Here is a 13,395-nt window from a genome sequence, read left to right on the forward strand (position 1 = left end):
TTGCTCTCTGAATCTTCTTGGGCGGATGGAAAAAAAACCAACACTAGAAATGGTTCCAGCACTTCTCTGAGGTGCAGCACATCATCCCACAGCACACCGCACCCAAACGCAGCGCTCAGAGCAATGCTTTGCATGTCAGCACCTACAGCTTCAAGCGTGGTGCTTGACCCAGCTCCTCTCTTTGCCTTCCAAACTGTTCCATTTAAATCCACCTCAAACAGATCCGCACTCACAACCGAATGTTTAACTGCCTGGGTGCAGCACCCCGGGGTGCCCTGCACAGTGCTGGCACTGTCACCACCACCACCTCCTCATTAGTAACTCATTAGTGAGTGCTGCAGCTGAGGATTTCTCATTGAGCTCCTGTCAGGTCTTGCTGCCAGGCTGGAGCCAGGAAGAGGAATTTAGAGGAGATTAGCATTAATACGCAGCGCAGCACGACAGCCTGCTGCAGGCAGGACACGTTGTGACCAGGAAACAAGTTTCCCCTTCTCATCGCACTCCATACGGCTTAAACACAGCTTTACCCAGAAATTACTCCTCTGATTAAACCAGAAAAGCAGAAACCTGCCCAGCTTTCTGTGTTTACAGGCTTTATAACAAGAACAAAGTAACAATCCATAGACATTAATGCTCATTCATGTTTTTAAAAGATCCAGGCCAACCCATGCAGGCAAAAAACCAGATGTGAATGGGTCCACAGGAAAACCCAGCACCAGCTTTGCCTCATTCCTCCCTGGGGGAACACAGGAGAAGAGCAGTGCTCAGTGCTGCAGGCTGTGCTGCCTCTGCTCTCACAGCCTGTCCATCGCATCCTACTGCTCCTTAAGCAACCCTAGGAGATCACTGCCCTGCAGCTAAAAAATTCCTGGAACGAACCCACAATGGGTCCTTCTTTGTTTCACTTATAAAATACTGGATTGCGACTTTCAATAATTGCACGTATAAAAAAACATTACAGTATGCATGCCTTATTAGTTAGCGTAATGAATATGAGCTCATTTCTGAATTACCAAAGCTCTCAGAAACCTTCCTGGACGAAACAGACAATTACTTCTTATGAGAGGTACTGAGAGTCAACAAAAAACGCTCCTTGGGAAGTGTATGAAAAAGATTAACACAAAACAAAGGCGGCTGTTTGAAACGGTGACAGAAATAGGATTCCGGTTGTCAAGGAGCACATGTTTTAAAATGAAATTATACGGCATCCTTCTGAATGAAGCTATTATTGGAAGCTAACAAGCTCTATTTAAGAGATAAGCATTTAACAGAGTCAAATGGTTTGCTTTTTTTTTTTTTTTTTTTTTTTTTAATTCAAATGAATAAAACTGAATATTCATTTGAATAATCTTTTCTGGAGAAGAGAAGACAATGAAGAGGGAGAAAATAAAACAAGAGGCAAACAGAGTCCGAGTGAGCAGCCCTGCAGGAAGCGAGACGGCAGCTCGGCCCGCAGGCACCTGTGGGAGTGCAGCCCATGGGCACTGCTGGCACTGGGCATCCTCACGGGGAAACACATCCAAGGGAATGGCCCACAGGGAAGGTAAGCCTGGGGAAATGCATCGCCTCCTCATGCACACGCCAGCCTGAGCTCCCTGGAAGCATCCCTGATATGCCCAAAATCACCACCCAGGCGCTCAGTGCCCAGCACACCATGCCCTCACCACTCAGACCCCCCGGCCCAGGGCACTGCCAGCTCTGCACTCCGGAGATGAGGGGAACGCTGCTCTGAGAAGCCAAATACAACCAGAAAAAGATTAAAACAAATCAGTGGGCGCCATAAATCACATGGAGAAGCCATGCTGAAGATACCAAATGTCAGCGCTCCTGTGCTCCGCGCTTTGTTTTTCTCACACTTGAATCAACTATATTTCACACCTTTGTCGTCACTTGAGAAGTTTTCTGTCAACCTCAGTAAAATATAGCTGAGATGACGACACCGTCGCTATGAAATACATCTGCTTTCCCTTGCAAGTTGGCAGCTGCTTCCCTCAACCAGGGTGCTGAGCGCACAGCAGTGCATTACAGCTGCATTTAGGTACCCCAGAACATCACTCAGCAGCAGAGCTACGTACACGTGGAAGGCCTTGCTCTTTCAAACCTGCACCAACAGAGCCAGTGTTTGCGTTGGCTGCAGAGACTGTGACTGACACAGGGACACTGCTCACACTGAACACCGCAGTGCGCCCTGCACTGGGGTACCACCACCTCCCAGCATCTGCACTATCGCCAACTGCTGGCCCAGCAGCTTTCCTAAGGCAAAGGATACCTCTGTTTTCCAGCCACAGAGAGGAGCTCTGGGGGCAGAAGCAGGGCAGTGAGCACCAGAGGAGAGTGGTTTAATCCCTGGCTGTCCCAGTGCCACCCCATGATACGGAGGAGATCATCTCCTTTCACCACATTGGGTCTGCATTGTCTACTTGGACCGTATGGTCTCAGTTAGCTGGGACCCCCTCCTACAGCATGCTGAAGTATGAGATAGCTCCTTAGAAGATTTCTGGGAAATAAGCATGCACCAAGGCTCTTTCGTGCCTGCTCAATAATCCATAAGACCAAGGGAGAGAAGGGAAGATATACACAGCCTGCACCACAACAAGAAGCATTGCTCAACTCTCACTCCTCTGCCAGGTAAGAACACCTGATGGGCATCCATACAGCACAGCTCCATCCATCGCAGCCTGGCAGCGCATGGGCTCACAGTGCTGTGCTGAGGGACACGAACCCACAACAGCCCCCAACAACCACAGCACCGGAATGAGGGAACATCAGCTCCAGTTGTGTTCCGTCTTTGCATTTCATCTTGGTACCCGATCATCCCATTTGTATTTGTTTTATGTCTCTCTTTCTCTCCCCATATTTAAGTTACTTAAGCAGTGAAGCACAGCAATGTCCAGTCCTGCCATGGCATTATTTACGCACCTGCTTTCTTGTTTATACCAACAGTTTTGGCAGCCAGACCTATAAACCGTAATAAAATGCATTTTGAAAAGCTTAAAAAAACAAAAAAGGAATGTGACCAGACAAGCCAGGCATAATAATATTAAGGCCCATGTCAATTAATTTTCCCCTCCTCTTGATAAACGAGCCCCATTCCATCCATTAATAATGAGGGAAGAAACAAGAAAAGTTGACACTGGTTTAATTTATTTGCTCAACTTGCCTGGTCATATTTCTCCCTGTTGTAAAGCTTTCTGGTGCTGCTGGGAATTGCAAGTGGCTCCCACACAGTCGATGCACAGATTGGTGTGAATCAATACAGTTCTGCTTTATTCACACATCCCTTGTAATCAGAAGGGAAGAAGTTCCTTAGTAAGTGATCTCACAGCCGCCAGCCCACCTGCAGCAGTAACAGGGCTGGGGGGGAAGGAGGGGCCAACACAGCAGGGTCTGCTGCCTCCTCTCAGAGCAGAGGTCAGGGCACCTCCGCTGCCCAGATGCAGAACCAGGACAGAATGGGTCTAACCCAGTGCTGTGTGAGGTCCCTGGGAACTGGGAACCAACGGGACAGCCGCTGCTGTGCTCAAAGCGGAGCCCCGCAGGACCTGCACAGCTCAGCCCTGCGCCTCTCCCTGCACAGCCTGCACAAAGCACGGAGCTCCCCCAGCACTTCAAGTCCCACACTGCTTCTCCCCCACTTCCCAGTTCCTTCTGTGACGTCTCCATCTGACAACCACAGCTTGGCTCATTACAGCTCAGAGTTGTTTGAGACAAAAGCTGTCAATTCTCATTTGTTATTCCTTGTTATTCCCGTTTCCTGAGCGGCACGCACAGAGAGGAGATGTTTCTGTCTGCTGGGGAAGTAACTCCCAGGCCTGTAGGCTATGCCCTTCGGATGGCACACACCTCACCTCCACACTGGGGCTCAGAGCAGCGATGAGAAACTGCTTCACAGCACTGCCTGCACACCGGGACAGCACAAGGTGCTGCTGTGTCAGTGCCGGCACAGCAGGGCAGCAGGATAACAGGCACCAGAGCCACTCGGCCTTTGCTGCAGGCAGCTGCGGTACTCGGGTCCCTCACCATCTTCCCACAGCTGCATCCCGAGGGAGCATCATTCAAAAACAATCCAGAGCCAAAGGAAGAAGACGTGGGCATGGAGGATGAGAAGGCAGAGCAGCACATGGCGGTGCTGCAATGGGCAGAAAGCACCGCGCCGCCCTCTGGGAGCAATCGCCCCGCAGGGCGCAGCAGGGGACACCGAGGGCACATCCATCACTGCAGGGACCTGCTGTGACACCACCAGGCCTGCAGGGCTGGGACACCCCGCTCCCCCCAGCCCTGTGCCACGGCCCCGCCGGCAGCACCTCACCCGCTCTAATACATTTTTCATAACAACAAGTCTTCATTAAAATTTTATTCTATTAACATTCTGAAATCAAACCAAAGCACTGAGTACATAATGACTTAAACGCACACTACACTGCAACTTACTAAATGCCAGCTTTATCATACTGTTAATTAACAGAAGCCATTAATGCATTCACAGATCATTTAGACGCATTAAAGTTGACCTAAGAAAAACTGCACGTATGTGTGATGCACTTGTATCTGCATTGTGTCTGAGTTTCCCACACGGGGCGAAGATGAGGATGGGGAGAGGAGCAGGAGAGCGATGCCAGCAGGCTGCCCCATGGGTGCTGCCCCACATCCTGTGGGCCTCAAGCACTCCCTGCCTGTCAATTCTCCCACAGTTTATTACCAAATTTCTAAAATATTACATTTTTTATTATATCCAAACTCACTTTATTGCATTTGACAATACAGATAATCACATACCATATGCTCTAATGTTTTGAAACCAATGCATGTTGACAGCAGTTTTTATTTGTGATGCATGATTCTATCCAGGGCTAACAAAGGCGACGCAGCGCTGAGCCCGGCACAAACATTCTGTCACTGGGGGAAATCTCTTTTTTTCTTTCCCATTTCCTTTTCTTCATTTTAACAACAGATTTACAACACCAGGAGGAAAGTTGTTTTGTTTTCGGTTGAGTAGGAAATTGGCTGAAAAGACAGGCTTATCAAAGAAATGTCCTCAAAATATTAGAAACTGGTTGGGGTTGGTGATTTTAATTACTTGCATTTGAAGCTTACTGCTAATGGGGTTAGGGAAATATGACTCATCCTTGTCATAGCTCATCCCTGACATAGGGTGGGCTGTGGTGTCCTCACTCCTGCACAAGCTCCACCAGGATGGCAGCCTGCTGGGTCCTCATCTACGGGCAGGATGCAACAGTTGCCCTCAGACGCTCTTTATCACAACACAAAAACCCTTCCATTTAAAGCAGCTCTGCTGCTGAGATGGGAAGCAGCAATGTGTGCACACATTGGGCACTCATCTGTTGGTCTGCAAGGGATGCAGAGCCACTGCCACCCAGCATCATCCCACTGCACCAAACGGCTGCACAGAGACAGCACCCCACAGCGTGCAGCCATTCCAAGTGAATAACATGGCAATATCATACCTGATTAACTCCTTTCAATGGAAAAAGACCTAAAATCCCTTCAAAATAATATGAAAAAAGGGGAAGAGCTGAAATGCAGCTGCATGGTGTGGAGGAGCTGCCACTGTGTTCAGTGCAGCAACAGCTCCCACTGCCTCCCAGTCCCTCATCTCTGCAGTGCCTGCGAGCTCCAGTTGTATCTTATATGGAAGAAAGAGTTTGTGCTGAACCCATGGCCTGGTGGCTCAGCTTGGTGCCACGTGCATGGGAAGGACAAGCTGTCCGAGTGGCTCTTTCATGCCTCTCCTGACTCACACAGCTCCACTACAAATGCTGGGATGAGAAAAAACGCTGTTTCTGATGTACTCTAAAAGGGAACAGTGGGGACACAAAGTACACCTAACAAGAAGCAATGAGCTCTTGCAGCCTCCCTATGACAATCGCAGCTGGGCTCGAGCACAGCCCAGCACGGCACAGCAGCACGCTGCCAACACAGCTGATGATCAGCATTTCCCAACACCCAGGTTTCTATCTGTGCTCACACCTCCACAGCCCCATTCCTATCATCCCCTGCTCCCCATCCTTGAACAACATTCAGGAATACCACAAGGAGAGATGAGGCGACATGCCAGGAAGTTGCCCAGATCAGGGATGCTCAGAGCACGTGCTTGGTGCCCTGCAGTGCTGGGAAAGCAGCCTGGGCAGAGCCCAGCTCCCAGCACCAGCTTTAGCCTGAGAGATGGCAATGCTGTTCAAACCAAACAGGATGCTATGTCTAAATTAAGCTGTAATGACCTGCTCTGAGGTCTTTATTAGTCAGGTAACGATCATTTAAGAGGAGGTTACAATCTTGAGCCAAGGGCACCTAATACCATTACTGAACTTGTTAAAACCTGCCAAGCAAGTCATTATTTCTAACGCTATTTCTTTTTCTCTTAACACAGCTTTCTACCTTTCTCCTTGCGCCGCTTGGCCGTAAGTCCCGGGCAGCACCTCAGCTGCTCTGCCCAAGGATGGGAGCAAAGGCTGTACATGCTTTCACACCAGCCCAGCTCTGCTGCTCTTCAGTGGGGATTTAAACCTTTCCTCAAAGCAGCAATTCTGCATTCTAATCCAACAAGCTGTACTTCCGGCCACCACCTCCTTCTCCTCATTCTGTTACGCCATCCTGGAACAGTCACTCATCCCCTACATCCTCCTCCTCACCCATCCTGCAGTCTTACAGATGCTCACATAAGGAAAAAACAGAGCAGAACAAGCACGGAGCTGCACAGCACCAAAAGCATGGTGGTGGAGGAGCCCACAGGAGCAGCCCTGAGCCCAGCAGCAGCACAGCCCAGGGGCAGCAATGCACAGAGATGGGTGCCCACGCAGCACTGTGGCTCTCAGCCCCGGGAGGTGCAGCAGACACGGCACACAGCAACCAGCAACCCCAACCAGGAGGGAGCGAAGGCAGCTGCATCCCCGGGTAACCCAGCACGGACAATATTATGAATGACACGAGCAAGCTGCCAGCTCAGGAACTCATTACTGTCAAGGTACAACATGGCTGTCTGCCAGGCCCCCAGCTTTCACACTCGCTATGCCAGAACATCCACACACAATTTAATTGCATTATAATTTCAAAAGTGCTTTTCAAACTGGAAAAAGGCATTCACTGATTAACCAGCGAAGAGCAAAATTGTTTATGAAATTGAATACAAAAAGCTACAGAAATGTAATTGGGTCGTTCTAGCACCTAATTTTCAAGCCATTTTCCCACTTATTTAATCACGAGATACAAAAGGAACTAGTGAATTGACTTCATACTAATTAGATTACTCCCTGCGATACTCCAGGCCCATATTCCAACTGGTTGATAGCGCTGTTTTAAAATGAAAAAAAAAAAATAAAAATGCAGCAACAGCTTGTCAGAGCCATAACGCATTTGTTTCCCATCAACCTCATCGCACAGGAGGGCCAGAACACCCAGGCCAAATTCCCTCTATCCCACCAGAAACCACCGGCTTCCCTGTAAAGGAATGAGAACTCGGTGCCAGACCTCTACAGCTGCTCCCCCTGTGGTGCCATGAAGGGTGGTGGGGCAGCCCTGTGTCTGCAGCAGCAGCAAGGTGAGAAGCTGCCCTCACGCTGCCCACAACCCGCTCCATGCCCAGTACAATCTGCTCTGAGCTTCTCCCTCTCATTTTAAGTTTTATTAGGTACAACATATTTGATTATATAATCAAACAGAGAAGGTACGTTATCAAGATTCTGCAGCACTTCACAGGGCATTTTATCAGCATATCTGGGGCTGTGCCAAAATGAATTAACTTGCATTATGTTTCAAGTACATATTATTGGCTGTATTTGTCTATGAGTTTAAGCACGCACTTGCTCTTACAAAAGAAATCTGAAATCTTTCAATTATAGATTTTTTTTTTTAAGGTGTGCTTTTTGAGAGCTGTTTTTTCTGCAAGAAAGCAAGCAGAACACCCCACTCCATTCCAGGAAGTCACTGGGACTGAGCACAGGATGAGAAGTTGTTAGTGTTTATTGATGCTCTTTCACCAAAGCAGCACACAGAACTGGAGGTACCCAAAGCAGGACAGGATGGGGGAGCACAGCACAGCAGCGCAGCTCCTGGAGCAGCACCACCAGGCTCAGCCCTGCCCCACTCACCCCAGCCTGACAGCACGACCACAGCACCCAGACAGGTTGGTTTTCTGTGTGCGCTTGCTAAGCTGTACCAGGCTGCTCCCACACCACAGGGATGGAGCCTCACACTGCCCTGCTGCCTGCATATCAGTACACAAAGAAACAGAATCAGGCAGGGAACAACAGAAACTATTTCAGGAATTGAGACAAATGCTGAAGAGGGTCAAGGGAAATACCAGCAGAAATGAGAAGCTTAGCCTCAGGTTAAAGCAATACCTCTGAGCAGTGCAGTATGACCCCTCGGGCTATAGCTCCAGGCAACACATAACATTCTTGGACAGCATTAAACCCTCAGCCGAGGCCCCATCCCACTGCTCATGCACTGTGTCGGTTTTTGCCTGAGCAAAGAATGCATGCTACTGTGAGAAAGTGCCTGGCTATGACAGATGCTTTGAATACATGCACCATTTGTTCCTCTGGATACACATGTAAAGAGCAAGCTCTGCGCTGAGCTATTCCTGGAAGCCCGGCCCAGCGCTGCTCAGCCAGGCAGGGGCACAGCACAGCCAGCAGCACTGCTGCCTCCCTGCGTGGGGGTGAATCCAGCAGCCCCTGTGCCACCTCCGAGCAGAAGGAATGGGGGGGAAATCCCTCCTGTTCATAAGCTCAAGACTGCAGGCAAAGAGAGATAACATCAATTCCTTCGCGACATAAATGCTCATCAGAGCAAACAGGTTTAGGTTGAGAACGCACTTCAAGTAAATGATGAATAACATTAAGATAATCACTTTCTTACATATATATTTAGAGCTCCTATACATGGGAAAAAAAACTCTCAATTCAAATAATCAAAGACATTAACATGAGTTAGAAATACTAAGCTTCCCCTTGACAAGGAGGACCACCCATGGATGTGGCTAATGGGAATTGCCCCATGGCAGCACAGGGCACAGCATTGCCCAGCAGCGTCTGTCACCTCACCAAAGGCACTGGCACCTCTGTGGGGCAGTGATGGGCTGGGAGCTGTGCACACAAGCAAAGGTGATTCTGAGTGGGTCTGTGGGGGCTTTGGAGGACTCCCATCCCAATGCTCAACTGCTTACTCTTGTGAGCACAGGCTGCCCTGTTTATGCCTTCTCTTCTCCCCCAGCTAGATCTGTATTTAAAGAAGACTGACTGTTCTGAAAGATTCAAGGTCAGTTTGCAGGGCCTTCGCTGCAACGGCACCACACTTCTTTGAGGTGCTGTATGTACTCTTCTCTCACTGCACACAAGCTCTTTCCCAGCCAGATGGAACCTGGTGAGGACAGGAAGGCAGGGAGCAAAGGACTGCAACAAGCACCTTGTCTGAAGGAGAACAAAGGCCACGCAACAAAGCGTCCAAAAGAATGGACAAATAAGTACAAACATTAAGTAGCACGGGCACTTCTAGAACTAGAATGAGTTCCCTGAAGCTTAAAGATCTCTTCTGCCAATTGAAACAGCCTGAGCAGAACTTGTCTCTGAAAACAGAGCTGTTACAGTAACAGCTCCGGAGAGGTCAGATCACACAGGGCAAAGGCTGACAGACACTGGTAAGGCATAACATAATACACACATTTTTGATCATAGAATCACCACGGTTGGAAAAGACCACCAAGATCATCAAGTCCAACCATCAACCCATCCCCACTGCACCCACTCAAACATGGCCCTAATACACCAGACACACATGCCCTGCCATCTGCTCACATGAGAAATTCAAAGCCAGTCCCTGAACATGCAGAAAACCGAAGCTCACGCTCAGCACCACTGCACTGAACACTCTGCCTACCTCCCATCATCTCAGTTCCCATTCCACACAGACAGGATCCTCCCCATGGGGCAGTGAGCTCCGGGCACGGCAGGCACAGCCACTGTGAGCAGCACTGCATGCATCCCCACAGCCGTGACCTGACACACACCCAGAGCCATCACCTCTGCCCAACCCCATCTGTGCTATTAAACCAGGGCCACGTTCTGCTTTTTCAGCTCTCTGCCTCGCAGGAGGAGCATGGGCAGGATGAGCACACAGCGCTTCAGCCTCGCTGGGGAAGAGGAGCTCATCTATTTGCTGGAATCATTTGTTGGTATTACTAATCTCCTCTTGAAGTGACCACAGTAAACCTAACATATCTCAATCATTTTTTCCACCACGGGAAGCCAGGCATAAAGAAAGCCAAGAGTGTATTTTGGGAGCATGGCTGGAGAGATCCCACTGTTCTTTGCTGCATCAGTAAAAGCAGTTTTGCTGTTTGATAGTATAAAGTGCTCGAGAACTGGATGCAACAAAGGAGCAGAATCACCCTGGGAAAGAAAACTTTTAATAGGGACCACACAGCGCCGAGCAGCTTCGTGACACGGATCTGCTGGTAACAGAACAACACGGCTCTGAGATGGGCACAGCACAGGCACAGAGCCCAGGTCCCCCTGCTAATCACATCCATAATTTCAGTATGCTTTCCAACACTCGCCAGATACGATGGGAAGCTTTGCTTCCCTGGCAGCTGCTCTTCAGGAGCACACGCTGGCAGGGAAAGCAAAGAGAGGTGCTCCCTGCAGAGTGCTGTGCCCGGGGTGCCCATGCCTCCCCCATCCACTGCTGCACCATCTCTGACCTCCACCGGCCCAGACCCCCACATCCACACCCAGCCAATGGCCTCTGCTCATACCTGCAGCAGCACACAGCACTGCCAGCAGCCCCAGCCCAGCTGATGGAGCACACACAGTCACAGAGACACAGCCTGGTCCCGCCACATGGGCAGCAAGGTTCAGGTGAACGCTTTGCTTCCTGGCCTTGAAGCTGGACAAAGAGATGGCCTTGGAGAAGAGGTGACCTTTTCCTATTGTGTCCACAGGCACTCAAGAACAAAGCTGTGGCAGATATTACCCTGCCTCAATCTTCAGCCTTTGGGTTTAAGTCCAGCCCTTGCAGGAACAATCAACCCCAGAGATAGAAGAAATGAAGTCTATGATCTTTCATACTGTTTTTGAGAAAAACGTTATCACTGACAGTTGTAAAAACAGAATCATTTGCTACAGCGTGTAAAAGCAGCCATGTCTGCAGAGAACTGTAATGGGCTGTGGTCATCACACGCTGAGTTTTCAAGCAGTTGCTGGGGCTCACCTTAGGTATGAATCAAGTTAAGGTCACCAGATTAAATTACCAAGGGTAAAGCACACTATGCCCCCCCCACTTCCCCCTCCCTGCCTCTCTGCAAATGTTCTTTTGCTCTGGGATTTCCTCCATCAGTACACAGCTCCTCATCACACACACTGTCTGGCAGCAGGGGAACACAGAGCTGGCAGCCCCAAATTTCTCCTCCACTGACCTACACTGCTAGTCCAACTTGAAAGATAACGAGCAAAACTCTGGGGCACAGCACACACAAAAGCTGCCTGTCTTACTAACAAGGTAGTGATGGCCATTCCCAGAGGACCATTGGGTGGCACTGGAGAAGTGTGGGGATGTCGAGCCTGTCCCCATCCACATGGGAGGTAGAGGGCTGACCAACATGGGGACAGAGCTGCCAGGCCCACATCTCCCTCACCCATCAGCCCTCGGTGACCTTGGGCATAACCCCACTCTATAGGACCTACATCTTGTGATGCAGAAAGGGAGAGCTGCTGTTTGTAAAACAATCGGGATGCAAGTCCCTACAGTACATATGGAGAAAGAAAAAAAAAACAAACCAAGAAAAGCCTTGCAGCTCTGCGAGGCACAGCACAAAAGCCTTATTGCCAGTCAATGGGAACAGACTATTTATAGCTGAGGATCATTAACTGTATTAAAAAAAGTTTGATGTTCTCTAACAATCTATGTCATTTTAAAGCGCTGGCCTTCCCCTGACGGCCGGCTGATAACTGGAGCGGCAGTGCTGAATAGAGGTAATTATACGCTAGTTCAATAGGCTGAGCCCGCAACTGCGCGGAGCCTCCTCTGAATGCAAGCATGTCCTTTCCCCAGGGCTCCTATTTAAATATTATGCCAGCTCCCACAGCCTACCGCAGGAAGAATGCTGCTATGCATACCCTCATAAAACTGCATAATTAGGAATAATGCTTCGGTTTTTAACAAAATAAATCACCACACACCAAAAGAAAGTACTAATTCCAGCCTACTGCTGGAAGATGCCAAGCAAGGGGAGCATTCTTCTCAAGCACCAGCAGCACATATTGCTGCACCGCTGTGAGCTGGAGGGTAGGGCTGGCAGGCAGCACAGCCACCTCCTTCACGCTCCTGGCTTCTTCCTCCTTGGTTCCCCAGGCCTCCCCACTCAGGCTGCTGCCCTTTGGGTGGGTGCTCCCCTGCACTGAGGGGTCACACCACAGACAGACTCCATGGAGAGGTGCTGGTTCCGCCGTTACCACCCCGACTGCACTCCTCTGAGGCTGATTAAGACATTAAGGACAAGGCCCAATTGATTCCCGTCCGGCTCAAAGTTTATCAGCTTGTAAAAAACACACAGTTGAGGAAACACAGATAATGCATTGCTGATTGTTATCACCAAGAATATAAAGCTTCTGTGATATGACACATCGAACATATGGTTTTGAAGACTTAATGCTTTGATCTGCTGCACGATGCCACTGTCATCCCAGTCTGGCAGGACTGACACCCACCTGACATCAGGCTTCCATCAACTGCACGGTGCACTCCTTCACCAGGCACACAAACAACACAGCCTGGTTATGCCTCAGGCAGGCACACTGCAGGCCAGCAGCTAAAATCATTTCCCTCGATGGACTGTGCAGCCATGGGAGCCAGTATAAAGAGAGCGATTGATCTATCAGATTACTTCAATGTCTGCTGAGCCCAGCTGAGGCCCTCTGCCCTGCAATCTGGTCTTTAAATGGGCATCACGCACTTAACCCTGAGAAGGGACTGGGGAGCCCAGCAGACACAGCAGGAGGCAGTGAGAGCCAGACATAGCAGGTTTTGCCACACTGCAAGGACAAGGTGGTCTTTAGTCCCTCAGCTCTGACTTCCCACACCTGTACCAACCGTACCGCATCATTCTGAGCAGAGGGAACGGGTCCTTTGCTTTAGATGGAAATCATCACTCTCAACTAAGCATCACATTGCTTCTATCAAGTCTGGCACCTGCAAACTGTTAAAGCCATTTAATGAGCTCAAGGCAGCGGACAAAAGGCAAGTACATTGCTATCCACCACCTGGCACCAACAGGCAAACCCAGGTACAGAGCTGGGCCGGGCCACCAGCACACAGAGAACTTGCAGCAAGGCTGAACACAGCCAACCCTGCCGTGTCCCCTGCAGCAGAGACAGCAAGCCG

The 13,395-nt window shown here is 49.7% G+C and overlaps 1 protein-coding gene across 13 annotated transcripts in view; it reads right to left on the bottom strand.

The window, feature by feature from the left end:
• Positions 1 to 13,395, bottom strand: part of MSI2 (musashi RNA binding protein 2) — a 187,444-nt gene that overhangs the window by 48,728 nt on the left and 125,321 nt on the right. The gene's annotated exons all lie outside the window — the stretch shown is intronic.

The sequence above is a fragment of the Lagopus leucura genome, unplaced genomic scaffold (genome assembly GCF_019238085.1).
Source record: "Lagopus leucura isolate 7727_CA_CO unplaced genomic scaffold, USGS_WTPT01 Super-Scaffold_100024, whole genome shotgun sequence".
Taxonomy (NCBI): Eukaryota; Metazoa; Chordata; class Aves; order Galliformes; family Phasianidae; genus Lagopus; species Lagopus leucura.